Genomic DNA, 26847 nt, shown 5'->3' with positions numbered 1-26847 from the left:
GTGTAAATACTTAGGTTCCTGTGAGTTTCTCGGCCAGGAGTTAATGCATTTTCAACTTTCAATAGACTTGCTTTCCGTGTTTCTAATGTTGTACATTGCAGTGCCTATAAAAATCCCATCTCCATAGCTCCTCGTCCCCCTCGCATTACCTGCCTGTAGTATATTTTAACTCCATAAATGATTTCAGGATCATTTCTCATCAACACCATTTTCTGCCTAGGGAGTTCTGTCAAGTGGATTGGGAGTCACATTTGTTCCACAAAAGTAACTGAGGGGGAGTGGAGACAACCATAGATTTTTCTCTTCCTCATTCCATGCTCAAGGTATTGAATAATAATGAGATATTGCTCAGTTGGTTTTAATAATACTGCATAAAATTCTTCCAATGTAAACTTCAGAATTCAGGACTATCTTTCATTTTTAATGTGTTAACAGGTTTTTTTTTTTTAAATAATTTGGCTAGTTTTCTATTGTTTACTTCACACTTCTAATTTTCCTGCTTTCAGAGTATTAAGTAAAATAATTCATTCTGATCACAAATAAAAATTAGAAATGGGCAAAAAAAGAATGCTAAGTGTGCTTAGAGTTTAGAAGACATACCCCCTTTCTCTGTATGTTATAGAAAATTGCTGATTTCCATGATAAATTTAATTTTTTGTATAGTCATTCACAGAGATTAGAGCTGGATAAAACTATTACAGTTGGGCAATATTTCTATTGTTGTGGGCGCCATGGGCCCTGACCCCCGACTGGGAGTGGCTGCGGCCTTGCTTGCTTGACCTTGATCAGAATTCCTCCCTATTCGGATTCCCTGCCGGTATCCACCCTTCTGAATGCTTAAGGGAAGTTCCTTGTGTCCTCCCTATTCAGATTCCCTGCCGGTATCCACCCTTCTGAATGCTTTAGGGAAGTTCCTTGTTGTGTATCCTGCATTTTGGGCGTTAACTACTTAGATGCTAGATGGTCGAACATTGAGTCTGGAATGTAGACCATTGACAGCGAACTTCTGCCCTCCGGGGGTTCCTCCATTTGTGCTGTAAGCCTGTACGTATTTAAGGTTTCTCCCCTCTTTCAATAAACGGCATTCGACATCCAAACGTACGAATGACTCGCTGTCTTTTGTCTCTATTTTTTAATCCGCAGCCCTTCGCTCAGACGTGGTGAACGGTTAGTGGTGACGCGGGCGTTACCGCTACAAATGGAGGTTCCTACCGAGATCTGAGAAAGAAAGGACCAGCTGACGGACACTCTTGGAAGGCCGGCCGGCATTTTAAGGTAAGAGTGGATTGGAATGGGTGCTGCTAGCTCACAGTCACTCCTCGAGGAACAATTAATTGGACTGTTGAGGCGGCAAGGCACTATTGTTAAGAGCAAGACGGCTAAAGATTTTGTTCAAATCCTCCAGAATGCTAGTCCTTGGTTTCTGGTCTCCGGAGGATTTAATATACCAGATTGGGAACAGGTCAAGGTTGACTTACAGAAATATTTGCATAAAGAAGGGCCTGATTCCATATCCTTAGCTACTTTTTCTTTGTGGCGCTTGGTTAAGGATGCATTGCTTAGTGATGATATTGAAGTCCAAGAACACTTAAATGAAGCTAAAACTGTGTTGGAGGAGTCTCAGATAGAGGAGGCTCTCAGAACCCTTAAAACTTCTGATGTTTCTGATTCGGCAGAGTCGTCTTCCGATTCTGCAGAGTCATCTTCAGAGGGTGATGATGTAGAAATCAGATCAAAAAAGGATGCTAGATGCCTAAGAGGGAAATCACAGATTTCTTGCAAGGATAGACCTCCAACCCATAATCCTGACTTTTGCAACACAGAGGTCCTTCCTTCCGCACCCATGGAGGGATTGACGGGGGGAGTTGCTTACCCGGTTATAGAGACTCAAAATGCTCAGGGGCAGAGACAAAGGGAGCACAATCCTCTAGATTTTAAAAGCATCAAACAGCTCAAGGAAGCTGTGATGTCATATGGGCCCCATGCTCCTTTTACCATCGCTATACTTGAATCTTTTTCTGCCTTAAATTGCACCCCTAGCGATTGGATGCAGCTGTGTCGCGCCGCTCTCTCTGGGGGGGATTATCTAATTTGGAGGAGTGAGTTTCAAGAACATTGTCAAACTACAGCTAATAGAAATGCTGCTGCAGGCTTCCCGGCTCGTAATCTTGAGATGCTCACGGGTACAGGGCAGTATGCCACTTTACAAGCACAGATTTTGTATGATCCTGCAGTTTATGCACAGATTAGTGTGGCCGCTACCAGAGCGTGGAAAGGGCTACCTAATAAAGCTGCTGGTGAACAACTATCTAAAGTCATTCAAGGGCCATCAGAACCATTTGCAGAATTTGTAGATCGCCTGCTTCAACTAGCAGGGAGAGTGTTTGGGGATGTTGATCAAGCCATGCCCATAGTAAAGCAACTGGCCTTTGAAAATGCCAATAAATATTGCAAGGAGGCCATTAGGCCTCATAAAAATAAGAGCTTAAATGATTATCTTAAACTATGTAGAGATATAGATGGGCATCACATCATGGGACAGGTAATGGCCTCAGCCATGAAGGGGATTAATTCTGGAGGAAACCGCCCAAAAACCTGTTTTGGATGCGGCCAGCAAGGTCATATTAAGAATAATTGTCCTAGACCCCAAGCAACGGCAAAGACACCGGGACTTTGCCCGCGATGTAAAAAGGGACATCACTGGAGTAATGAGTGCCGATCTAAGGTTTATGCTCAGGGAAATATGTTACCACCGTCGGGAAACGGGCAGCGGGGTCCGCTCCGGACCCCCCGAAGCCAGGTGTACGGAGCCCTGGATACACCTGCCCCATCCCCAGTTTCCCACCATCCCATCCAGTTTGTTCCTCGAAGGAACCCCTTTTTGTCCAAGACCTTATCAGAGGCACCCCTGGAAGCGCAGGATTGGACCTCTGCTCCTCCACCAGAACAGTATTAACACCTCAGATGGGTCCCCAGGCTCTCGGTACTGGAGTTATGGGTCCACTACCTGCAGGGTCTTTAGGACTGATTCTGGGCAGGAGTAGCGCTCTTATGCAAGGTATTAGAGTAATTCCAGGAGTGATAGATGAAGACTCTGAAGGGGAAATTAAAATCATGGTTGAGGCTGGTAAAGGGGTGACTATTATTCCCCAGGGTGCTCGCATAGCACAACTGCTTTTGATGCCCCGCTTTCATACTAATAATCCTTTTCTTAAACCACACAGAGGTGAGGGTGGATTTGGCTCTACGGGCCCTCTAGCATGCTGGGTTTCCACCTTAGAACAAAGACCCATGCTAAATTTAAAAGTTAATGATCACAGTTTTCGGGGTCTTTTAGATACTGGCGCTGACACTTCAGTTATTTCTTTAAAATATTGGCCCGAAGCTTGGCCCCTTAAAGATTCTACCTCTCACCTACAAGGTATTGGCACAGCTCAGACGCCATTACAGAGCAAGCTACTTTTAAATTGGAAGGATGAGGAAGGTCATGCAGGAACTTTTCAACCATTTGTGCTACCTGACATTCCAGTGAACTTGTGGGGACGGGATGTGTTGGATGGCATGGGAGCAGTGCTTACTACACAGCCTGTACAACAGATGCTAAAGAGTCAGGGCTACTGCCCGGGCAAAGGCTTAGGGAAAGTGTTGCAAGGAGACCCGCTCCCTGTGGCAGACAAAAACTGTGTCACTAGGGGTCCTGGCGATACTAGAGGATTAGGATCTTTTCCATAGGGGTCACTGCACAGCAGCCTTCAATAATACAACCGATAAAAATCACTTGGAAGAGTGATGACCCTGTATGGGTGGAGCAGTGGCCCCTTGCTAAGGAAAAATTGGAGGCTGCGTATGCATTGGTTAAGGAGCAGTTAGATGCTGGACATATCATTCCTTCCACTTCACCTTGGAACTCACCTATATTTGTTATTAAAAAGAAATCAGGAAAATGGAGGCTGTTACAGGATCTTAGAGCTGTAAATAAAACCATGCTTCTCATGGGAGCAACACAGCCTGGCTTGCCTGCCCCTGTGGCAATTCCTAAGCATTGGCATTTAATTGTGGTTGACTTGAGGGATTGTTTCTTCACCATTCCTTTGCATCCCGAGGACAGTCCTCGTTTTGCTTTCAGTGTTCCTTCAGAAAATCTTAAGGAACCTTATCAGAGATATCAGTGGGTGGTGTTGCCTCAAGGAATGGCCAATAGCCCTACTATATGTCAAATTTATGTGTCTTTGGCCCTAGCTCCAGTTCGAAAAGCTTTTCCAGGTGTTTATATTATTCACTATATGGATGATATATTAATGGCTGCTAAAGATAAAAAACTTGTTTTTGATGCCTTTTCTTATTTACAAGAGGTTCTTAGTTTGGCTAATTTACAGATAGCCCCAGAAAAGGTACAGGTATCTTTTCCCTATCATTATTTAGGTCATGAATTGTTACGCACGGGCATACGCCCACAAAAGATTACTCTGCGTATGGATCAGCTACGCACACTTAATGATTTCCAAACCTTTCTGGGAGATATTCAATGGCTTCGGCCCACTTTAAAAATTCCAACAGGTCAGCTTCGCCCCTTGTATGATGTCTTAAAGGGCGACCCTGACCCTTCATCTCCCCGTAAATTAACAGCTGAAGGACGTGTAGCCCTACAACGTGTGCAAGAGGCCCTGGAACAGGCTCACGTACAGTATATAGATCTTAATTCTCCCTTATTGTATTTGATATTTTGTTTTACTCATTCACCTACTGGAGTGTTTTGGCAAACAGGTCCTATTTTATGGGTACATTCCCCAGCTTCTCCAGCAAAAATCATCACTCCTTATCCACAGGCTGTCTCTCAGATTATATTTAAAGGAATCAAGATCAGTGTTCAAACTTTTGGTAAAGAGCCAGATATTGTGGTGACCCCATACACCCAGTCTCAAGTAGCATGGTTGCAAGCTAATGATAATGATTGGGCCATATTGACATGCTCCATGCAGGGTCAGTTTGATACTCACTACCCCTCCAATGATGTGTGTCAATTTTTTAAATTGCATCCTGTTATATTTCCCAAGATAGTACAAATGACTCCTATTCCTCAGGCCCGTGTGGTATTTACTGATGGCACTTCATGTGGTTTTGCTGTGGTGGTTTCTGGTAACATAGTAAAGAGAATAAAAGTCCAGGGCACTTCTGCCCAGGTGGCAGAGGTACAGGCGCTGTTGCTTGCTTTACAGATGTTTTCTGATGAGAGTGTAAATATTTATACTGATAGTCAATATGTGGCACATGCCATTATGCCTTTGGAAACAACAGCCTACATACCATCCATTTCTTCCATTCATGAATACTTATTGCAAGTGCAAGGACTTATATGGTCTCGCTCACATAACCTTTATGTGGGCCACATTAGAGCTCATACTCAATTGCCTGGACCTCTAAGTGAAGGTAATCAGAGGGCTGACGCCATTACTCGTATGGCTGTCACATTAGTCTGTTCTGCCTTTGATAAGGCTACTCAGTTGCATCAGCGTTATCATCTTAATGCTGGATCTCTCCGTTATCATACAGGCATAACCCGGGAACAAGCCATCCAGATAGTTAAATCATGCCCTAGTTGTGTGGAATTTTTACCTGTTCCTCATTTGGGAGTCAATCCTCGAGGACTTTTACCTAATCATGTGTGGCAGATGGACGTCACACACGTGCCTTCCTTTGGAAAATTACAATATGTCCATGTGTCTATTGATACATATTCTTCTCTAATTTTTGCTTCTGTCCATTCAGGGGAAAAGGTTAAGGATGTAAAAAATCATTGTTTTCATGCTTTTGCTTACATGGGAGTGCCAAAATGCATAAAAACTGATAATGGTCCCGCCTACAGTAGTACGGGATTTTCAAAATTCTGCCAAGATTTTTCTATTGTTAATAAGACTGGTATTCCTTATAATCCTCAAGGGCAGGCTATAGTAGAACGCTGCCATCGTACCTTAAAAACTTATATTGCTAAAGTAAAAAAGGGGGAGCTAGGGGCTCATCTTTCCTCTCCACATTCTATTCTTTCCCTTGTTCTATACATTTTAAATTTTTTATCGGTGAATTCTGCTGGAGTATCTGCTGCAGATAAGCACTGGAGGGCTCCTGTTGCAAATCATCCTCTGGTGCGATGGAAAGATCTTTCTACTGGCACTTGGAGGGGACCCGATCCGGTGTTGGTGTGGGCCCGGGGATCTGTTTGTGTCTTTCCACAGGACAATGAAGTTCCTCTCTGGGTTCCTGAACGCTGTGTGCGCCCTGTGGCTGCTGCTGAATCCCAACATGGCAGAGACCTATTGGGCCTTCGTAAAAAACTCTCCCCTTCTGATGCCGATGGGGATTGAGAGCCCAATACGGCCAGCCTTGGCAAACATTATTCTAAGCCTAGGAACTGTAGCCATGTGGTTGAATTCCTCAGAAGGTAATGTATGGTAACTTTTTTCAAAAAACATTGAGAATGTACCACACCTTGGAGATTAAGGATAACTCTGAAGGTCAATGAACTTCAGTTGTAAACAGTAGCATACCAGCTAAGCCTTTTTCGCATTTTGCAACCCCCCTCAAGCTGGTGCAGTACCTACTTTTCAGGAATGGCTCTGTGCAACATTTATTTGCCTCCTGAAATTCATCTAGCCCTTTTTGAAGATACCTCAAAATTTGTGAGCCTGAATGTGGCCATTATTGAGGCCATTAGTTCTACTCCTTGTTTGCTGTTTTTGTTTTCTGTTTTCTTTGTTTCTTAGTTGTTCTCTTGCAGACCTGCCAGCCTAAGTAGTGCTGGGATCAAGAAAAATGGGCCTTGGTGGTTCGTGTTCCTGGAGCCGTGTCCATGCCAGTGGACCGTGGCAGCTAGACACAGATGATGCTCACACGCTCCAGAAGAGACTCTGACATCCCTGTTGCTGTTGTTGCTGTTTTAGCAGTGGTGGTCACTGCTGCTATTGTTTCTGGGATTGCTATTTCATAATTGGTTACTACAGCTAGCACAATGGAGACCCTGGCAGCAAAAGTAGCTACCACAGTTAGTTAATCTTTCTTCTTATTGGGCTTGACAAATTTAATTCCACTTTTATACATTATAATTGGCTTTGTAAGTTGTAAAAAATTATTAAAACTCAAGTTCCATTTGCTTATGGGATACCACCTTACAAGGACTCCTATTTACAGCAAGGCTCGTTTTAGAAGGGAGTGGTTCAATTGCCTTTAGCCTCCTGGCTATGGGTGGGTTCGGACTTCTGTTGGTCTTTTCTGTGTCACACAGATTGCAAGCCCAGTGCCACTTTGAGATCTTTGGCGGCAGTCACTCTACAGCTCACATGGTTGAGTCTGTATGATAATGAGTATTCAGAGACGGGTAATGCTTGGGCCGCTGCCACCAACCTAAGACAGAGCACTTGTGTGGCCTGGGCAAGTGTCTCTATGACGGGTAAGGTGGTCTGCTGGTCCCACGCAACCTAAGTCAGAAGCTCATTTAATAAAAAGGGGGGAACTGTGGGCGCCATGGGCCCTGACCCCCGACTGGGAGTGGCTGCGGCCTTGCTTGCTTGACCTTGATCAGAATTCCTCCCTATTCGGATTCCCTGCCGGTATCCACCCTTCTGAATGCTTAAGGGAAGTTCCTTGTGTCCTCCCTATTCGGATTCCCTGCCGGTATCCACCCTTCTGAATGCTTTAGGGAAGTTCCTTGTTGTGTATCCTGCATTTTGGGCGTTAACTACTTAGATGCTAGATGGTCGAACATTGAGTCTGGAATGTAGACCATTGACAGCGAACTTCTGCCCTCCGGGGGTTCCTCCATTTGTGCTGTAAGCCTGTACGTATTTAAGGTTTCTCCCCTCTTTCAATAAACGGCATTCGACATCCAAACGTACGAATGACTCGCTGTCTTTTGTCTCTATTTTTTAATCCGCAGCCCTTCGCTCAGACGTGGTGAACGGTTAGTGGTGACGCGGGCGTTACCGCTACATATTGTGTTAAAAACTTGGTGAAAACTAACATAAAACAAGAGCTTAGATTTTAATGTACCGATTTTGAGGTTTCCTTTTTTTTTAAATTTTATAATTAATTTAATTTTACATATCAGCCACGGATTCCCCTGTCCTCCCTCCTCCGCCCCCCCTCCCCCCAATCCACCCCCCATTCCCATCTCCTCCAGGGCAAAGACTCCCCTGGGAATTCAGCCCAGCCTGGTAGATTCAGTTGAGGCAGGTCCAGTCCCCTCCTCCCTTCACCCAGGCTGAGCATGATAGGAAAAAGCACAGGGACAAAGAGCCAAACTAGAGGTCTCCTTTTTTTTTTTTTCCTTTTTGAAAGCTATCATAGTCAAGATTGAGGTTGAACATACTTCCATGACAGAAAAATTAAGGAGGTGGAGAACAGCCACATTTGTTTCCTCAGTTCTTAAAAGACCATTTTAACTCAGAAATCATTCTTTGTATTCAAGTACAATGCTAATGGCTTAGAGTTTCTGAGATTAAGAACAGTTAGAGAAAATATTATTCCCAGCTCTCAGTTTTGTGTGTCAGGGGAGACAGGGAAATAAATTTTCCTAAAATAAGCAAATACACTTTCATCTTTTCTCCATCTGCCTTCTCCTGTAACATTAGCTTTAGACTAAAGAATGCTGTGTCACCAAATTACTTATATCTTAAAATATTGCAGTAGTCTCTTTGGATCCACAAAACACTGTGAAATGTAAAATGCATATTTATCACTATTGCACTACAGCTTAAGAATTAATATGGACTAGGCTGTTGGAGAAGGAGAGAGAGGGGTCAATTGTGGATCTCTTCTCTTTTGCACTAATACTCAAGGCCCTATGAGGTCCTCAACCATATGGTTTTAATGCCATTTATATGACGACAATTCTTAAATTAATAACTCCAACTCAGACCTTTATCTCGATCCTGAGGTCATAAATCAAACTGCATACATGTTCACTTACAGAATATTCTGACCTGTGTGATCTGCTTGCATCCTCGCCCCAGTTTGTTCTCAACTCAACAGTTAATATGCTTCTCTTCAGACATGTGGAATCAGGATATACTTTTCTCCCAAACATACTACAACCTTCCAATAGATCCCCTCCAAGTGTACTTACAGACTATTGTAATCACCTTACATGGGTACTAGTAATTGAATTTGGGTCCTCTGGAAGAGCATCAAGTGCTCTCAACTGCTGAAATATCTCTCCATCCCCCAAATAGAAAATTGTAAAAATAAAGACTAAAAGACTATTAACCATACATTAATGTGTGTTTGTGTGTGTGTGTGTGTTTGTATGTATATATATATATATGGAAATATATATATATTTCCATATATATATATATGGAAAGACACATAATACCATTGACATCATTTAAAACAATGAAAATAATCTTAAGTATAAAATTTTTTATGCTATAGTGTGATTTTATAGAACTCTCACTAGTATCTAATGATTACTGATTATCAGTGGTTCTGTAAACTAGCCCTTCAGGAACATCAAGTTGTCTGCCACATATTTACTTGGCTCGGGGACTAATAATTTATCTGTCTTCTATTTGTGCCTCCTACACATATTTTGTTAAGTGCCTGCTTATGGGTTCACCATCAAGCTGTATAAAAAGGGTAGATAGGGTAGATATCAGGAACTTACAGCTTACTGAGGACACCAAATTGTGTCCTGTTTCTTCCCTAATTTGACTTGAATACCAACATTTGAACCTGGGAGGGAAAGTTTGAGGTGTTTCTGAAAAACAGTTAAAAAATATCATCAGATATTCAAGTCTTGGGCTTACTTTATAGCATTCTGTTGTGAGTGAATAACAGCTTCCCACTGTCAAGTCAGGCAGGTATCTGCTATACATTCTCAAAGGAGTTTACAAAGCAAGAGAAAAAAGAGACATAAAGTAGCATCTTTCCACTTCAATAACACTGTGCATTTTATAAAACCCCACATATTGCATTTCATAATATCCAATGGGGTAGAGTTTTTTGGAGTAAGAGTATTATCTCAACTTTACAGCTGAGTCTGGAAGAGCTTAAGGATTTATATTTAATGACTCAGCTTGGGAGGGGATAGATATCATCATTATTATCATCATAAATCATTGTTATTTAGATGCATTGGAGGCTTATCATGGGCCAGATGCCATCTCAAGTTTCTTTTATATGTAGATGCACTAGGTCTCTCAAATCATTCCAAGAAATCCACTACTTTCCTATTTCTAATGAGTAAATATTCGACTGATAAGAACAGGACTTTTTCTAAGATTTCAAAGGCAGCAATAACATCACCAGAATTGGAATACAAACAGTCTGGTACAAAAATCTGATTTTTAACTATTAGCTTTAGTTCTAGGGTGAACTATAGCAAAATCTAGGTTGGAACACTTTGCAATGTTTCACTTCCATTGCAAAGAGGGAGGGCACAAAGTCACTTGTTGATCTAAATATAGATCCCCATGAACAATAATGGAAAAAGAGAAAACCAAAGTCCTTGGAGTGAAAAGCTGGAGTCCTCCAAACCATGAATCCCTAGACATCCATTTTGCCAATCCTTCAACATGCTTTTCCCTTGCATTCTTATTGGCAGGAGTTTTCCATTGTTGATGACCCAAAATGACTCAATAGAAGCTCATTGACAGGAGTAATGTTTGTCATGTCTAAGGCTCTTGTGCTGGCTGGAGAAATAGGTCAATCTGTCTACCACTTCTGGATAAGTTTGGTGACATAAGCTCAACCCTCAAAACCATGATAAAAGCCAAAGGGGAGGATATTATAGTACATATTTGTAACAGCAGTATTGGGGAGGTAGAGATAGTAAAATTCCTGGGGTTCAGTGGCCAGCTTTCTTTGTCTAGTCAGTCATCCCCAGGTCCCAGTGAGAGACCCTGTCCAAAAAAATAAAGTGGATAATTGCTGATATAATAGTGGCTGACCTCTGGCTTCCATATGCAAGCATACATGTGCAAATACATACCTGTGCATTTATGCACAATCACACACATACACACAAAAGAACAAACACATCTCTGGTGCTTACAAACATGTCAAGTGTCCTACAGATATTTACATACAGAATGGTTTCTGCAATTATCTTGATAAAAGACTGACTTTGCCCAAACATCCCTAAATTTCTTGATTTGACCAAATTCAGTGTGATTAGGCACAAAAGAAACATTGAGTATTATTGCCAAATCAAAGCTGACAGCTTCTGGGTAGGCCTTTAGGAAGGGGTGATGTAAATCCTCCATTGATTATGTCTTCCATTGGAGTAGACATGAGTGGAAATAGATTCACTGTTAATGACATATCTAAGAACTAGTACTTACATCTGTTAGATCCAACAAACATCCATCTGGGTATCTTTTCTAAGACTATTAGAAGAGTAGAGTCAATTTGTCAATGGTATGGTTCCTTCTAAATCTCCATTAGAGGAAAAGCAGTCTACCTTTAGTTGTTTTCATTCCTTTAACCTAATTAGGTATATGAACATTTTTTAAAGATATAATGTTAAAGTATTCTTCAAACTGGGTCACTCTTGCTGTAGAAATTCTTTTTTTAGCTAATCTTTGCTTTCTGAATTCTATTCCCTAAAATGTTTGCTCTCTTTTCTCTTTCCTCCTCTGCTCATCAAATGGCAATGAGATAATCCTATGAATATTCTATGAAAAAAATTTCCCTCAGCTTACAAAGTGTTTTATTTCCATCTCATTCTCCAAATTCAGAGTATTATATATACAACTTCTATAAATCTTCCCCACAGCATTCAATAAATATTTGTTGGAATAAGTCAATAAGCATGCATGAATGAATGTCTCACATTCTTTCAGGTAAATCTTGACTTCATGATTTCTTTTCTAGAAAACTTGTTTGAGTTTGAGCAATTCTAAGACAGACCATGCAACTCTCTGGCATAAAGCAGTAGAAAATGATTGTCTTATCATTCTGAAGTCTACAAGCCCACAATTCAGTAATTGGCAGAGTCATGTTCTCTTAGTGTTTTGGGAAACTGTCCTTCTTGGCCTCAGGGAAGGGTGTGTGTAGCAGAGAAGATCATACTTTATGTGGACAGGGCCTCTCTCCTCTTCTTACAAAGACATCAGCCATTGGACTTGGTAATTTCCATTCAAGGTAGACTTTGTTTAAGATAACGGGGAATCTTTGTTTTATAAGGGTGACTTTTCCTCTCTGGCTGGTGTAATCACAACAGTATTTTCTTCGTGGTAAGCATGTGGTAAGCCTCTGAGGAAAAACTCACAGGAATTGGAATCTCCTTTAGGACTGCTGCATAGCCAAGCCTATTCTGGAACTTGCTATGTAGATCAAGCTGGTCTCACACTCACAGAGATCCGCCTGCCTCTGCCACCAGAGTGCTAGGATTAAAGGCATGTGCCACCATGCTCGGCTCTCTTGGAGATTTCAATTATACCTTTAATTTGCATAACACCTAGAAACTCATCAGCTACTGTTTAAACTTTTCTGTGATTATTAGCAAATGTTATGAGTTTCTATTCCTAATCTCCAAACTGTGTTTGTTCACGGCGTTTTGTTTGTCTCTTCATTTTATATAATAGAAGTTTGCCCTGTGACCTTAGTTTATTTGATTTTCAGTTCTTTTTTTATTGTTGTGTACACAAGAAGGGAAATTTCCAATCTCTACAAATTGCATGAGAATTTCAGAGGTTACACATGGAGATTATTATATTAAGCCACCTACTCAGTGTCATATATTAAAAAAATAATGACAAATTATCCCTGATGTCTTCATCCCAGAACTTGTGGCTGTTACATGTTGTATAAGTTGATGAAAGGCACACCTGAAATTTGAAACCAAGATAACATATGAGAATTTTAAGCAACAGTATTATACCATGAATGCAGAAAGTGTAAATGAAGTAGGGCAAAGTCTTCTAACTTTGTAAGAGGAAGAATGTTGTGCATATCAAGTAGCATGAAGGTTGATGTGTAACGTAAATGAACAGATCACACTGAATCCACATGGGTATTTTCTAGTAACCATTTTGCTCTCCAAGCCTGTGGTAGTGTTGTACTTTCCAAATCATAGATTTCACAAAGAATCCAAAGGATGCTAACAACTGGGTAACTTACTGATCATGTGGAATCTTATCATCATGTACAACAATAACCAGTGGTCTATAGGTTGGAAAGCTTTGCATGTTTACCCTAAAGACCTGGAATACCTCCTTTCCAGTTTATTTGGCACTGAAGAACAGACACAGTTCATCTGCATCTTAGATCCCACAATGAGAAATAATAGTCAAACTATCGTTATATTTTTTTTTCTGTGATTCTATGTATTGATCTAAAACAAACTAACAAAACCCTATAACTCTAAAAAGAGAGGGAGGGGAGAATGTGGTTTGGGGTGATTAGTATATCAGAGACTGTAGTTTGAAGCTTTCTTATAATTACCAGGAAAATAAAGGAAACCAAAGCCATTCTTTATGAAGTTTTACTTTCCATCCCTACTCAGCAGTATAGGCACCTATTTCTTTCCTCATCTAATAACATACCTACCCTAAAGCATTTTCTCTTCTGGCTGTAGTGGATAGTAGTTCAGAAACAAAATCTCAAGGATGAACTTCTTTCCCTTAAACACTGTTATTCTGTAATTTCATACCTCTGGCCTTAGAGACAATTACTATAAAATAGAGCTTATATGTATGATGGCAAAGTTCAATTGGTTTTTCTAATTTCCTGGTACCATACTTTGCATCAAAATGTTTTGTGTGTCAAAGCCTTTGTCCTCAGATTGCTGCTGTTGTGAAGTAGTGGAGGTAAGGACTGATGGCAGATCTTTGGGCAGTGGAGATATGTTATTGAAGGAGACAGTGGGACCACAATCCTTCTTCATCTTTTTCACATGTCAGCCATGGGGGGATGGCTTTGCTCTCCCACTGCTTCTGTCATGACGGGCCACCATTTTACACACCCAAGGCACAGGGCCAGTTCATGCTGTGCTAAAGTCTCTAAGACTGTGAGTGGAAACAAGTCATTCCTTTGTATAAGCTGCAGGTATTTTACTACATTCCTTTGATTGCTGCAGGTATTTTACTACAACGGTAGGAAGCTGACTAACACGCTTTCTAAGCAGAGTTTGAGAATGGTAGGGCATGCAGGTCTAATTGCATGGGATTCAGTAAAACCTCATGAGAGAAACTCTGTACTGACTGCCATTTCTCTCCTAACTTTTTTTGAGCCTTATGATTAATAGAACCCATCTCAAGATTGAAATAGTCCTAAGTAAATTCAGTGAGCAATAAAAGACACTAATCTTCATAGCTCTTTCTCATAACAAAACTTAATAGAAAATGATTGAGTGCCTTGAATTGTTGACCCAAACTCTACATCTGGGCTTGGTAATCATGGAGAATTGCTGAGGCCCTTAACCCAGCCATTTGATATTATGGACATACTTTGTCATTACTGTCAGTGCATATAAATTTTAAATAAATGCCACAATAAAGAAGCAGAGCCATAAGAGGAAGGCATTGGGACATAACCAAGAAGCAACTGCATCAGAGTCATGGCATAACAGCACAGTCCCTGCCACCAGCCACAGCAACATTTGGTGGCTCACCACTTTTATTTCTCATTGATTCTAGTTACTTATCACTTGGTGTCATCCTTGGGTGTTCATCCTTGGGTCCCAGTGGTTTGGATATGATGTTCTTTTTCCTACAACAGGTGCAGTATGTATTGAGAATCTTCTGTTCTGAATGATTAGTTGCTGGGGGAATGTAGCAGCATTAAGTTCCCAGGTATAGCTTCTAATTCCTGCTTCAGGGAAGCCCCTACTCAGCACTGAATTGTATGCACATCCATCCAGGAGAAAGACATTGACTTGGTTAAGAATAACATATAATCTCAGTGTGGCCTGATAGGGCCATTTAGTGTTGTTATTTGGTTAATTAATTCACACTCACATCAATAGGGGGTTCTTGCATTCATGTCACTGACCCTCAGTTATCTAAATCTTTCTATAAATTATAAAAGCCCAGTATTAAGTTAGTTATTGTATTAAATGTAGAAAGCCAAAGAATGGATTTTGGAGCTGAAATACCTAACTCTATTACTTACTGACTTTATGAACCTGTTTTTTCTTCTCTCATTTAAAAATCATGTGAAGAAATAGCAGTTTCAATATCACAGGTTTGTTTCAAGCACTAGGCAAGCTACTGAAAAATCACTTAGAACTATGCATAAAACATAAAACCTCCCCAACAACTGCTAGCATTATTATATATGTGCGTGTCTTATAAACACATGTGTGTGTTTAAGGTGTAATTACAAAAATGTATCATCACACTTTAGAACCACCCTGGTGGAGTAACATATCTCTAAGTCTGTCAGCATCACCAATGCACAGGCCAGTCAAAAATGCTCTCCTTTGTACTAATAAAGCCCTACACCCCAGGCTAAAAACGTTCTCTAAGAGGAAAGTAACTGGAAGTCAACGCTTGGGTCAGCAAGGATCTGAAGAAGCCCACATTGTATTGGTCCTCAGGAGGCAGATGAAGGTGTTTTTCCTGCTGCCCTGTGCCCAGCATCTGCTAATTGAGAGAGAAGTAGGAGTATGAAATACATAGTTCACTGCTGACTGCAGACAAGAGTCCCCAGAGAAGTTTTAAAAACCTATTTTCTTTGGAGTCAGTCCTTTTAAACCTGATTTCATTTTTCCAGCTGCATCTAAGTGGGTGTGTTTATCTTGTGATGGTCCCCCCTCTCCTTGGAGTAGCGGTCAGACCTGTGTTCACATTCTTCACCCTGTCTCACACAGAGGTGTTTGGGGAAGATTGTTTTTCTTTTGCTCTTTACTAGATTTTTTTTTTAAACAATGATTTTTTTTCCTTCCCAGGACCTTCTGTGAGATGATGAATGGAGTTAAATTTTAAGAGCTATAGTTCTGTGTTTACTAAGGAGTGAGAGACAAATTCCCACCAGTCTTTATCTAATTTACAGCAACCTAAAACAAGGAACTTCACCAAGGACCCTTGACACCGATGTGTCTGTGTCTGTGTGTGTTTCCTGTAGCATCAAACTAGTAAAATCATTTCAGCTTGGAAGTTATTACAGATACTGTCTGAATGCAAAAATCAACAGTTATTTTCATGCACTTTGAGTCTATGATCTTTCTTCAGCAAAAAGGGCATGTAAAGTTCATGAAAATCGAGGAAATATTGGGATTATATAAATGGAAATTCCTTAAGGGAAAGCATTTTGTAGTGACCCCCTTTTCCTTTAAAAAGCAAAACAGGAAAAAGAATATTTTAAGCCACTTCCCTCTGTCAAATCTCTTTGTCAAAAGACCAATTTTGTGTAAATTGTTGTTAATATAAGCTTTTATCATGTAAAACTCCCGAGGTTTCTTTGGTCCATTATCTCCAAGTTAGAAATAAGTCACACTTCCTTGAAATTACACATCTGTTTTAGGGAATGTCCCTGATACTCCAGGATCCCTATTGCCTTATATTTTAAACAGTTTTAAAATCTTCTGTATGACATAACATTTATTTGTTCATTTTTCAAGTATTCCTTGACTATTTGTTACAGTTTCCTTGTGAGTGTCCAGGTAGGAGTGAGGAGCACAAGTTCCTGAACTTTAAAGGCTTTATAAACCAGAATGCACCAACTACTTCTCACAACAAGGTTTGTTAATAGCTTTAATCACTTCTGTTACACCATTAAAACTGGTGAAGGTAAAGCTACCACAGTTATTCTATTCTAGATACAGATATGGTGCATCTATCTGTTTGCAAATAGTGATTTAACCTATCTTTTACTTTTCATCTATTTATTTACCTTTTGGTTTTTTTCTCTGTGTAGTTTTGGTGCCTGTCCTGGATCTCGCTCTGTAGACCAGGCTGGCCTCGAACTCACAGAGATTTGCCTGGCTCTGCCTCCCAAGTGCTGAGATTAAAGAAGTGTGCAATGGCCACCCTGCTCAAACATCTTTTAGCACAGTACTACAGAAATTAATCCATTGACAAGTGTCTCTTTGAGAAGATGCACAGTAGTGGAATGGTGATACATAGATTAAGGTCTAAAGGCAGGTTTGTTTTCAATCTGTCTCTCAATATCTTTAACCCTTTATTTAAGTGTTTGGTGAAAGAAACTTATTCTTGGTCCACAGGAAATATCCCAGAACATCCATTAACTCTGTCACATTACTCTTAAGTCTATCTATCTATCTATCTATCTATCTATCTATCTATCTATCTATCTATCTATCTATCTATCTTATTTAAAAAATGTTCTTTTTCCTTTTACATACCAACCCATGTCCCCTCTCCCTACCCTTCTCTGATTCTCCCACCTTCCCCATCCCACCTCCATCTCCTCCTCATAGAGTGTAAGGCCTCCTTTGGGTAGTGTGGTGGTAATCTAATTGTACTGAATTATTATTTTGATTGTATGTTAATAAATAAAGTTGTCCGGGGGTCAGAGCTATTAGAGCCATAGCAAGAGTGTGGCGGTGGTGGCACACGCCTTTAATCCCATAGATATCTGTGTGTTCAGGGTCAGAGCTATTAGAGCCATAGCAAGAGTGTGGCGGTGGTGGCACACACCTTTAATCCCATAAGATCTCTGTGTTCAGGGATATAGCCAGCATTAGAGACATATGCCTTTAAGACCTAGGGGGCTGTACATTCAGACAGTGACGAGGCAGTCATGTGTTTGGGTTTACAACCAATGAGAAGGCAGAACAACATACTATAAAAAAACGAACCGACAGGAAGTAGGTCTCTTTTCGCGAAGCTGGGACAGCAGGAAGAAGGGTGAGATTTTAGCTCTGAGCTCTGACTTCTCGGCTTTCTCTTTTACATTGTTTCTGTGTTTCTTATTTAATAAGACGGTTGGTTACATCTACAGGGTAGTCAACACAGGCTGGCATACCAAGTTGGAGCTGGACCTAGCCTCTTCTCCTCTTCATCAAGGCTGAGTAAGGCATGGAGACATAGAGAATAATATTTCTTTTTCAAATTCAGACTAGATTTAATTTGAATCAAGCTACAGATGGCATTTATACCATTCTTTCTCTATTCAATCTTTACTTTCTTATGAGTCTCTGCATTCTCCTCTAGGTGTGTGTGTGTGTCCCGGGGGCAGGCGGGGGGGGGGGGGGGACGAGAAAGAGCACACCCAGTTTATCTGACCACACCTCACCCTCTATATTAGTTACCTTTCTCACTGCTGGGACAAAATACTTAGGCACAGCAATTTAAGAAAAGCAAGATTTACAACCCAGGATGGCAGGAAATGCATGGCAGAGAGAATATAAAGTGACTGATCACACTGCATCCACAATCAGGAAGCAAATGCAAAGAGAGAAGAAGCTAGTGCTCAGTTCACACACTCTCCTTTTCATCCTTTTTAGTGAGCCTGAATTCCCAGCCCATGGCAAGGTACCAATCACATTCAGGGTAGATCTTCCCTGCTCAGTTAAACCTTCCTGCAAATGTCTTCGTGGGTACTCCCTGAAGTGTGTGTTTCCAGGTGATTCTGACATCACTCAAGTTGATAGCCAGTTTAACCATCACTCCTTCTCTGGGCGACACAGAGCAGAAGAGATGCTGTTGAGTCCACTGTGGTTTCCTAAAATGCCTTGCTGTTTTGTGGCTCAGATGTATCAGTCTGCAGAACTCCTCCTTTCTGCTCTCTTCTTGGTTCACTTCATTTCAGGAGGTCCATAGACAAGATCCAATGACTGTTCCGGAATGAGCCCCTCAGAAATGTAGCCCACCTCTGATTTCAAGTAATCAAGATTCACTTTGGCATGCCTTCCTTCCATGCTGATGAGGCAGAAGCACCTGGATCATAGAAGTCTCATAAATTGAGCCCCAAATCTGTGAAGCTGGGTGCCTTTCAGTGGGAATATGATTGAGGGCTAATCTGTAATTTTGATTCTCACAACAATGTCTGAGCCTCTTCAAGTTACCAAATACATTCTTCTGCTTTCCAAGTACAGCATTTGAAACCTCCATACCGCACACATTAAGTAGTGGCTAGAAAGTTGCAAAGTACCCTGCTCCTGCAACAGGCAGGCACTCACAATGCTCTCAGAATTATCTCTGAAGAATTTTTCTCCTCACTGCTAGATTTTGTCACGCAAAGGAATCCAGAGATGAGACTCCCCCAATCTTTCTCTCTCCTATCAAGATAACTCCATGCTGTGCCCCAGGACAAACTGAGACAGAAAGTCCAAGTCTGAGATCCTAATTGTAGAGCTATCCAAGCCCACCCAGTTCCTGATTTGCCTTTTTTGGTTACCCTGTGATCAGTGAGTAGTGTGCCCTTGAATATGTGTAAGGAAGAGTAATACAAATGACATTCATTGACTAATTGCTGTAACCAATAGTGTGACAATAGAGAATAACAAAAATTACTTTTTCAATACCTGGAAAAGCATGACAGCGAAGATGGGGGCTTGATAATAGCATCCCACAGAAAAGAATAAATGTTGCCCATTGCATTTTTAACCTGCAAATCTTTCATTCAGATCAGGGAATACAGAGAGGCAAACTAGAGCTTGCGAACCAAATCTGACCCAATGCAGATATTTTTAAATAAAGCTTTATTAGAATACATACGCAACACTTACTTATGCACCATCTATGAATTATACTGTCTCATGCCTAAATGGCAGGGAGTAATTATAACAGAACTTAGTCTATAAAGCCTAAATATTTACTAGCATTATAGAGAAAATACCTGTGACCTTTCATTTAGAAAGGCTTCCTGGTATGTTATTATAGTCAACAGTCAGAAAGCAGAGCCCTGGGACTGGTCCTTCTACCAAATGTCAACACAGGAAAAGCAGTCATTTTAATAACAGCATCCTGCTGACAAAAGGCTTTGCTGTTGCTTCTGCCTTGGGATTTGTTTCATTTGCTTTCTTTTATGTTGCCTTGTTTCTTGATTACTGTAGCTTGAAAATCTGTTTTCTTTTCTTTCCTTCTTTTTTTTTTTTTTTGAAACTATAGATATGTTTTCTACTTAATCATTTGTTTAAGACATGTGGTTTGAATACAGGTCATAAGGCAGATACTGACCTACAGGCTGGGATATAATAACCTGGAGGAGGTTAGTCTTAATCTCATGGTACTTGAAGTCTATAAAGAGTCAGGCCAGTATGCGGGCAGTCACAGGGCCACCTCAGAATCATAACAAGGTCAAAGTAAATCACAAGGGTGGGAGGTAGAGGTCACACTACTGTTGGGGGTCACTGCTCGGTGTGCATCAGTGAAGGCCTACCTGAAGAAATATCACCAAAGATGAGGTCTAATTATTGACACAGATGAGGCAGCCCCTGAGGAGTTAGAATTCCCTGTTTTCAGATAGAGAGAACAAACATGCCCAGAGACCTAGAGGAAGGCCTTCTGCCGTGAACCAGCCACTCACAGTTGGCAGCGGTGCTGCTTTTATTTTGGTTCTAAGTCTAACCTTTAATGGCCGAGTCATCTATCCAGCCCTGCAACAAGGCTTCAATCCCTGCTCTTCCTCCCTCTCTCTGTCTCTCTCTGTCTCTGTCTGTCTGTCTGCCTCTGTCTCTGTCTCTCTGTCTCTGTCTCTGTCTCTGTCTCTCTCTCTCTCTGTGTCTGTCTGTCTGTCTGTCTGTCTCTCTCTCTCTCTCTCTCTCTCTCTCTCTCTCTCTCTGTGTGTGTGTGTGTGTGTGTGTGTGTGTGTGTGTGGTGAGCCTGATGATGAGTTCACATTTTTGAGGATATAAATGTTTACACATAGGTTTGAGTACACAGGTGTACATGGATGAAGTCCACAGGGTGGTATCAGTTGTCTTTTTCATTCACTCTTTTCCTTATTTTTGAGATTGTTGCTCTCGTTGACTCTGAAGCTCATGGATTCAGGTAGAGTAGCTTACCAGTGAACTTTAGGACTCCCTCTGTCTCAGTCATCCTCCAATATATAGGCTTATAGACATACCTCTGTGCCTGGCTTTTTTTTATGTGGATACTGGGCATCTGAACTTTGGTCCTCAGGCTGATGACACAAACTTCTTACTGACTGAGCCTTTAACCTAGCCATATACTTTTTAAAATTAGATATAAGTGCACCAAATATTATAACACACATATTTCACCTCACAACATGCCAAAGGGGCCCTTTATAGCTTAACTTTGTAGCTGACCATTGCCAAAGGGCTATGTGGATACAGAAAAATCAGTATTTGCTTAGTCTGTGCCTAATGAGGAAAGGAAGTCCTTATAAGCTGTTTTGACCTGAGTGGTGTGCAGACTCAATGAAGGGTATTATTCTGAAGTTTCACATTAATCTCATAATTTTTGATTCTGGAGTTGTAGCAGGGAAATATTGGTGCATTTAGTTGAAGGGCACTCCAGTGTTAGGGAACACTTTTAAAACTGTGTAGTACATTAGAAGGGTCATTGTGTACTTTATCAATTTCATAGTTAATCTCCCATACTTAGCCTTCTTATTATTACAATAAAATGGAACATATTTATTCTCAATTTTGTGCTTGCCACATGGAAGAAAATTATCTTATTAACTGTTCCTATCATCCACTCAGGAAGATATTATTCAAAATTCAGAGTCAAGGAGTAAGATAGTGAGAGTTTATGTAATTAAATTGGAACACCTAGGATCCAAAGTTGTGATCCCAGATATTCTGACCAGGCAGTAATGGAGCCAAGAAGAGTACAGGGATAGGAAGTGTACTTCCTGGGGCAGTGGTGAGAAGAATACATTTTATGTTCAAGGAAAATCAAGCAGCATTTCCAACTCCAGCTTGACACTTGACAGAAATACACAGGCAGTATTGAGCAGTATATAATAGATACTGTAGCTCATGTCTGTAAGCGTTGATTCTTTGTCATTTAGACAAATACTTAAGGGAAACAATATAAAGGAATCAACAGCTAATTTTTAATTTTATTTTTGCTCAGAGTTTCAGAGATATTTATTCTTACTGGCTTCATTGTTCTTGACCAATGTATAGTTGATCATTGTAGTAGAAGAGAGAAGGCAATCTTCAAAGGTAGTTTTAGTGAACTACATCATTGATCCATCTGTGTCTCACCTTCCATCACACCCCATAACTCCCTCAGAGGCACAGCTACACTGACCTGCATCATCTAACCATGTCTATCCCCATGCATTAATAACCTAAACCTATCCATAAGGAAATACCACCTTTCAATGACTGGATCTACCTGCCTGAAACAAGTCTTCAACATGTGAGTGTTTTGTGGATCACTTCATCTCTAAGCCATAACATTATAATAATAAAATTAGAAAATTAGGATCAGACAAATTTAAATATTTATTTTTCCTTTTTAAATTTAGCCCACTCTAAATATCTCAGCACATTGAGTATAAAGCATTAAGTGTACAGTGTTTCCAAAACCTATTTGATCACCAAACACTAGTAAAATACCAGGTATTGTCATTACTCTCTAAATACATTAAAAGGAAAAGCTGTTCAAAACATAATCTAAGGCAGTGCAATAGAGAGACGTTGCTAACTGCATCACTGACGGATGTAACACCTTTCTTTTTTTATGGCGACATTCTCAGTTATAGTTTGAATATGGTTTTCCCCCCACAGGTTATGTGGGATTTTAATCTCCAAAGCTATATGCTAAAGGTATTAAGAGGGTGTCAAGTTAATCTGATTACAGTATTTAGAGGTGTCATTGCTAAGCAGCAATTAGATAAAGCCAGTAGAGCAGAATTCCTATGATTGAATTACAGTAGTTTTATAAAGAGTGGAAAAAAGACTTCACAGACTCTCATAGCTAATGTGTGTGTAATTTTCCTCTTGCTGTGGAGGAAACCATAACTGGGCCCAAGAAAGAGACAAGTGAACAGCTAATGAGTATGTGATGTGAACCACAATCATCGTGGCATGTAGGATGCTAGGGCTTTGCAACCAGAAGAGGAGAACAGTGCTCTGGAGATGTCATGGTCAAGGGAACAGTTGTGTTCCTGAACTCAAGATATAAGTAGGGGATCTCTTGGTGTTTTGTGCTGTACAGCACACAAAGTGGATGTTCAAGCCAACACGGCACATTCGTGTCATTTATGACAGTGTGATCATTAGAGGAGTTGACATTTAATTATTATTATTATACATTTGTCATTTCAGAGCTCACTGGAGCATGATTAAGAACAATAGAACATAGAACAATTTGCTTTTTCCTCTGGAAAATGACGAGCATAAAGCTTGAGTTTTCGTATTAGGTTTCCAGCCATGCAACTGAGATAATCAGCAACTTTGGTAATGAATTTGCAAGGCATCTATCACCTTAACAAAGGGCTACCAAAGTAAAAGCGAGCCGAACCCATTAGGAACAATTGAAAAGGACCTCATAATAGTATACAAAGGAATTAAGACAGCGTCTATTGATAGAAGAAATCTGTAGGAACAAATTACAAGACAAGAAGTCACAACAGGACTAATGGGAAAACTAGGAAATAAAAATTAACTAGAGTTAAGGAAATAGTACAATAATCAGAAAATTATTTTAATGTGCCTTGTGAATGAAATTGAAGATAAGATATCAGAGTCTTGTGGGTTTTTCCCCCCAAAAAGGTGATCCTAATAGTACATTAGGCCAGCAGGGATGTGTAGAACTGATTGCATATATAAAAACACCTTTGACCTCCATTCTGTGAATCTAGTGTCCCAAGGAGTGGGGCCACCTCAAATGATTGCTCTCAAATTCACAGGAATTGTACAGGAAGAAATTTTTCTTGGCATCATCTGATATTTTCTCACTTTCTGGCAGATTTTTCCACTAAAGGAGAGAAGGCAAAGGGAGTTGAGAAAGTCTCACAGGAATTTTGATTTTACAGATGCCTACTAACACATGACCTTGGATAAAATAGTATCCAGCCTTACAACTACAGGTATGAGATCCATTTCAGTGATTTTCCCTGGAAAGGGAGAAATTTTATACTGGACAAATCCCGTGTGTGTGTGTGTGTGTGTGTGTGTGTGTGTGTGTGTGTGTGTGTGTGTGTGTGTATGTGTGTGTGTGTGTGTGTGTGTGTGTGTGTGTGTGTGTGTGTGTGTGTAAAACTGTAAGTAATCTCTTATTTTATTCACACAATATTTGCTCACTGGAAAACAAATATTTGGTCATCATATGTTCCCGCGGTTGTTTCAGAAAAATAAGGTGTATAGCTACCCCCTCCCGTGCCTCCCGCCCCCTTTCTCTCTCACACACACACAATGTGACAGACTTTTTTCCCATCTAATTACTGTAAAAGGCACCCAATCCCAGAGAAATTTAATCTTTCCTTCTTCTCCTGAGAACCTCGAGGGCTAAACAATGCATCTTGCTCCAATAATGAAGGTGCCATGGGCCAAGTAGCCCCTGATAGTGTGAGTGAGTAGCTTGCAGTTATGAAAGCTGCTCTCTAAAGTCTTTAGGATAGCAACTTGCAGAAATGCAAGGCATACATTTGGGCAGCTCTGAAGTGTTCAAGTCAATGCAACAGCAGCAGTATCCCAACCCCCGGAGCAGTAAATGCTTATGTCCTGTGATAGTTGTTACCAATTACCTTGAAAGTTCCTGGCATCTTTGTTTGGGATCTAGTGGTGCTTTTTACTTCTAGGTTTCCAACCACTTCTTCTACCAAGGGCACAAGTGGGACGGTTATGAAAATAGATATTGTTGTAGACCTGGAAGGGGTCCTCGAAATGATATGAGCTTAGGCATCCACTTTATGAACTGGTAACTAACATTCTAAAGGACTGCTCTGCCAAGGAAATTAGGACAGCTGTGCCAGAGGGGAGGCATGTGTGTACTGGGCCCAGTCATGTCTCCTTCTATTGGGCATTTGTTCTTTTATCAGCAGTTGCTCTTATTTCCAAAGGGTAATACTACACTACATAGACTTTCGCTACTGGTGAGATCTACCTGCATCTGTAGTTCTGTTTCTTCTCCTTCAACTCCACACTTCCATCAGCTAAGTTCAGTAAGGATTTTAATATCAGCTACTTTTAGGTTCCACAGTAAAAAGTACATGAAAAAAAAAAATAAAAGGCACTCTGATATTTGATGCTTCTGTGTATTTATAGCATCCTTACTGATATACATGCTCTATTTTTCTATTAAGATTTCTGTTCTCAGAAGATAGCTCACCATCCCTGAAGCCTAATCTCTTTCCCTAGTCATAGTAGGATACACCCTCACATACTTTCAATGTATATCTATGAATGTAACTTCAATAGCAGTGGAATGGTTTTGTTTTGTTTTTAAGCTGTTATACTGCCTCCACAATCAAAATTATTTTTCTTAATAATTTTTGTATTCTCTCTATGATGCCCTTAGAGTTCAACATTTTGATTGACATAGACTTCACACTAAGGAAAACTCTCAATAAAATGTAAAGGAAAGAGCTGATAGACACTAAAGATGTTATTTAGTAAGTCGTTTGTGATCTGTGGCCCACTGGCATCACATAGACAAATGTTAAGAATCAGAATCTCCTGGTCTCCTACTTACTTAGTTGTTTAGTGTTTTAGTTGAACTGTATATAAGTTGACATTAATAATAATACCCAACTTGTGTATTTTATAAATATAATGTGAAAAATATATTTTGTATTTTAAAAACATATTTACCAAGTTCTATATTATTTCCTCTTCCTCTTCTTATCCCTTTCATTCATATTATGACATTAGGATTTTTTTTAAAACCTTGCTTAATGTGTAAGGGCTTTAGTAGGAAGAACAAGAAAAGATACAGAAGACTCAGAAAGAAATATAACTAATATCACCTATCAACAACTGTGCTGTAAGTTAGTGGTTAAGTGTGCAGTCAGAAAGATGTCATTTCTTGTGTAACCACAATGTGATAGTCACCTCTTTACAGGACAAGGACAAGGACAAGGACATTGAAAAATAGACATCTCCAGTCTCCACATTACAAAGCCAATCAGAGGAGAAATTAAATCAAGGTTGCACATGGGATAAATATTAGTTGTGAGTTGTGTGACAATGACTAAGATGTCAGACTCCTAAATACAAGTTATCCTCCCATGGCTATATAATCGTTGCTTATCATTTGGATCTATGTTCCTTGCCCTGTAAAATTGATATAATAAAATAATGCCTATCACAGGACTATTAGAGAATGATATGAATGAATATATGTGAAGTCTTAAGAATAGAGATTAATATATGTTTGTTCCTGTTCTAGTAGAGAAGATACCACTTGTCAAACTACTCATCTGATAATGTCACTCAGAATAGCTGTGAAGCAGCCTGTCCACAATTCTACTATCTGAAGGGATTAAATGGAATTAATGTGATTTGAAACTATAAATAACTCAAAAGAAGTCAAAACCTTAATCTTTCTTTGTGAAAATATAGCTCCTATAGATTTTAACTGAATTTGTTATTGTATCAATGATTACCAGCTTTTACATTGAATGGGAATGTATATTGTACTAGTATGTTTTCTTTGTATACTAGAAGTTTTAAGGCTCGTTACTTTATGGGCTCAAAGTCATGGTATTGGCATTGGCTCAAGGCTTACTAGAAGTAAATGGTGGATGTCACTACTATGCTGGGGTCACCTTATAGAAGGGGAGACAGGAACACAGATACTAAGCAAAGGGAAGGTTATTCTTTTCTCCTAATCTTGTTGAGAGGTCTATCTAGGGTCTTAACAGAAGTAAGTCAGTCTCGTTTGAACTGACTCAGATTCTAAAAGGTTCTGTCTCTTAAATAATCTGTAAAGTCATTCTTACATCATCACACCGAGGACCAAGTTTCCAGCACATCAACCATTCAAGAATGTACTTGCATCAGAAACAAACTATATCTCAGAT

General features: G+C 40.2%; 1 long non-coding RNA gene across 1 annotated transcript; it reads left to right on the top strand.

The window, feature by feature from the left end:
• The first annotated feature begins 218 nt into the window (after positions 1 to 218).
• Positions 219 to 24324, top strand: LOC143268477 (uncharacterized). Its single transcript, XR_013044440.1, has 3 exons — positions 219 to 323; positions 16579 to 16674; positions 23793 to 24324. It is a non-coding gene; the product is annotated as an uncharacterized LOC143268477 (long non-coding RNA).
• The last annotated feature ends 2523 nt before the right edge of the window (positions 24325 to 26847 follow it).

Source organism: Peromyscus maniculatus, chromosome 14, assembly GCF_049852395.1.
Source record: "Peromyscus maniculatus bairdii isolate BWxNUB_F1_BW_parent chromosome 14, HU_Pman_BW_mat_3.1, whole genome shotgun sequence".
Lineage (NCBI taxonomy): Eukaryota > Metazoa > Chordata > Mammalia > Rodentia > Cricetidae > Peromyscus > Peromyscus maniculatus.
This window is presented reverse-complemented; position numbering and strand designations above follow the sequence as displayed.